Source organism: Orycteropus afer, unplaced genomic scaffold, assembly GCF_000298275.1.
Source record: "Orycteropus afer afer isolate SDZICR_OR568_19922 unplaced genomic scaffold, OryAfe1.0 scaffold00169, whole genome shotgun sequence".
Classification (NCBI taxonomy): Eukaryota; Metazoa; Chordata; class Mammalia; order Tubulidentata; family Orycteropodidae; genus Orycteropus; species Orycteropus afer.
The window spans coordinates 3,332,385-3,336,272 of NW_006921756.1; the positions used below are offsets into that span (position 1 = coordinate 3,332,385).

Consider the following 3,888-nt stretch of genomic DNA (forward strand, 5'->3'; position numbering starts at 1 on the left):
TATGATTTTTGTCTCTTTGACAAAGTTCAACATAGCACAACTTCCTAGAAACCCTCTTCATCCATTTCTCCCCAATCCCATTCTCAAGACAGCACAGGAGTGAACCTTTCCACTCTCTCTTTAAAACTACAGGCTTACCATTCCTTTCTTCATTCTATCTTCTTTCTCTCTTTTCTTGCATCTTTTTCTTTCTTTGGGGAGTTTTTATTTATTTATTTATATTTTCCTTCTCCCATGAGCAAAATCAGGAGCTCTGCTGGCATAGTGCCTAAGGCATTTGACTGCTAACCAAAAGGCTGGAGGTTCAAACCCACCAGCCACTCCTCGGAAATAAGATTGGGCAATCCACTTCCATAATGATACTGCCTCAGAAACCCAAGGAGGAGTCACTATGAGTTGGATCCGACTCGACGGTAGTGAGTTTGTTTTTGTGTGTGTGTGAGCAAAATCAGTAACACTTTGCTCTAAAGTGCAGTTTGACAATATTCGTTGAGCAGATAAATTAAGCCCTGTAGTTACCTAATGGTATTATGTTGGAAAGACTATAGATTTTGGATTCAGAGCCACTTAAATATAAATCATGCCCCCACTGATAAGTTGAGTGTAATCTTGTAGAAGGCACTTAATCTCTCTACACCTCAGTTTCCTCATCTCTGAAAATGAGGATGAGAATAACATCTGTGAGCTGATTTGAGTACTAAATGAGACACATATTTTCAGGACTTAGTGTAATGCCTGACATTGTACCAGTGCAGACCATGCATGGCAAGCCTGGCATATTATAAGCACTCAAATAAATGATAACAATTATATATTAATAAATTTTAAAAGTCCCTTTAATCCCCAGCAATAGAAGGTTGTGCAGCATTAGCTTTGATAAGTGTTTCTGCTTTGTATCATTCACAGATGTGAATCCCACAGACCAGGGTTCAAGGAGAGGATATCTGGTGACAGACTAGACACGCTTGTCTAGTTCCTTGTATATTTTGTGTTCACAGTGTAGTTCATGTCTTGATCTGAGGTGGAGAGGAAATTAATATTTATTGTGTTTCTATTGTGAGTTAAAGACTCAGCTAAGTGCCTTATATGTGTGTCATAATTTAATATGCACAGCAACACAGTGAAGTATTTATACTTTACAGCTGAGAAAACCAAGTCTTGGGAAGGTTAAGTAATTTATTCAGTTACTACGTAGGTACTACATAGGTACCTACTGTTGTTGTTGTTAGGTGCCTTCAAGTCATCTCCAACTCAAAGCAACCCTATGCACAGCAGAACAAAACACTGCCTGGTCTTGTGCCAGCCTCACAATCCTTGCTATACTTGAGCCCATCATTGCAGCCACTGTGTCTATCCATCTCATTGAGGGCCTTCCCCTTCTTCGTTGACCCTCCACTTTACCAAGCATGATATCCTTTTCCAGAGAATGGTTCCTTCTTATAACATGACCAAAGTAGGTGAGACAAAGTCAGGCCATTCTCGCTTCCAAGGAGCATTCCAGCTGCACTTCTTCAAGGACAGATTTGTTAGTCTTTTTAGTGGACCATGGTACTCTTAGCATTCTTCTCCAGCACCACAACTCAAAAGCATCAACTCTTCAGTCTTCCTTATTCATTGTCCAGCTCTCACATGCATAAGAAGTGATTGAAAATACCATGGTGTGGGTTAGACTCACCTTAGTCTTCAAGGAGACATCTTTGCTCTTCATCACTTGAAAGAGGTCTTTTGCAGCAGATTTGCCTGATGCAATACATTGTCTGATGTCTTGACTGCTACTTCCATTGGTGTTTATTGTAGAACTAAGTAATATAAAATCCTTGACGGCGTCAATCTTTTCTCCATCCACTGTGAAGCTGTTTATTGGTCCAGTTGTAAAGATGTTTGTTTCCTTTATATTGAGGTGTAATCCATACTGTAGACTGTAGACTTCAATCTTCATCAGTAAGCGCTTCAAGTCATCCTCACTTTCAGCAACCAAAGTGGTATTATCTATGTTTCACAGGTTGTTATTGAGTCTTCCAATCATGATGCCATGTGTGATAGTTGGAAATGTGTGTCAACTTGGCTAGACCACAATTCTGTGTGGTTTAAGCAGTTGTGATGTGGTTATTCCCATGATGGGATTGGATGTATATGTCTTGAGCAACCAATCCATTGAAGGGAAATTTCCCTGGGAGTGTGGCCTGCTTCCAATATTTTTATGGACATCTTGGGAAAAGAGATACTCTCCTGTGGATCAGGATCCTATTGTGCTGCCTACAACTGTCCATGAGTGAACAATCCACCATTCGGCCTGGAGATCTTGGATTCATCATTCATTGGAGGCAACAGCTGGTATACTGCTTGCCAACCTTGAGCTCGTCAGCCCCTGCAGCTGCTTGAGTTCAGGAAAAGCCTCCAGCTTGATGTTTGATCCAAGAACTTGGGACTTGCCAGCTTCTCTAAGTGTGTGAGCCATTTTCCTAAGATAAATTTCTCTTTCTTTCTCTCTACATGTAAGCTTTACTGGCTTTGCTTCTCTAGAGAATCCAGCCTAACACATTTGGTAGCGGGAGTGGGGTGCTGCTCTGACAGATACCTAAAATGTGGAAACAGGAGTGGAGTGAGTGCATCCTTGACCCAAGACCCTGGCAGAGAGACCTCAGCATATGGCATGAGAGACGGCAGGAGCAGAGCCAAGAGACTGGCATGAGAAATGGCAGGAGCAGAGCCCAGAGACTGGCATGAGACAGTGACAGCCTTACCAGCCCATGGAGGAGAAAGCCGGGTGCCATTGTGCAGGCAGCTTCCTGGTGGAGTAGGTTGCCTTCAGGCATTAATTGGTAGAAAAGACCAGCATGAAATGGAGTAGCAAATTGGCTGGCCCATGGAGCAAGCAAGCTAAATGTCCTTTGGGCAGGAAGATTCCTGGCAGAGTGGGTTTCCCTTGGGCATTAATCAGCTGAAGTCGAGAAACCAAGAAACTGGGAAGCAGAGCTGCCTCAGCCTCAAAGGGTAGGACCATGGCCTTTGGAGTTGGAACCACCAAGCCCCCTAGGTTTCAAAGAGCCAGACCTTCACCAACTTGGTTCTGGAGTGTGGGGTTGCTCATTCCTGTGAGCCAGTGGAATGGAGCCACAGCCGCTACCCAAGAATGAGGGGGCAGGACTGCCATGCCCAAGAGGGAGAGGAATGGGCTGGCTAGGCCAAGTGGGGTGAGGTTGCCACTTAGAGGAACAAGGGGACTGGAGCCACCCAGTGAGAGAGATCTGTGCAGATACCACCCAATGAAGATCTGTACAGGTGCTAAGTTGACAAGGGGTGGAATTGTGGTAGTTAAATTTGTGGTGAACTTGGCTAGGCCTGGTTGAGTGGCTGGGCAGCTGGATGTAGTCATTCCCCATGGTAAGATTGGTAATTAATTCCCCACGGTAAGATTGGTAATATACTAGAGCAGCTGAGTAGCTGCATAAGGATGTGCTCTGCTTCCCATATATAAGAAACACCTTTGGGAATGGTCTCTAGCTTATGGCACGCTTGGATCGTGCATGTAGCCATGTCATTGTTCAGCAGCCTGCCATGTTCTGCCAACCTTGGAACTTATAATGAACTTGAATTAATGGCCTTCCATGTGGTTTGGTAACATTGGGACTGTGGCATTTTATTTGTCAACCTTGGGCTTATTAGCCTCAGCAGCCAGTAGCTGTCTGAGTGAAGAGATGCCTCTAGCTTCAGAGGGCTGGGAGCAAGAAGCAGAGCTGAAGCCCAAGGTCCAGGGGCTTTTACACAGCCCTTAGAGCCTGCCACTTTGAACTCAGACTTTTAGCCTCCTGAACTGTAAGAGAAATCATGGTTTCTCCAAGCCATCCCATTTGTGGTATATTCTTGTCAGAGCAGCGCTAGGTAACC

The 3,888-nt window shown here is 44.3% G+C and overlaps 1 protein-coding gene across 1 annotated transcript in view; it reads left to right on the top strand.

Annotated features, from left to right (window-relative positions):
• LOC103201935 (cytochrome P450 4X1) overlaps positions 1-3,888 on the top strand; it is a 111,973-nt gene that overhangs the window by 68,500 nt on the left and 39,585 nt on the right. The window lies entirely within an intron of this gene.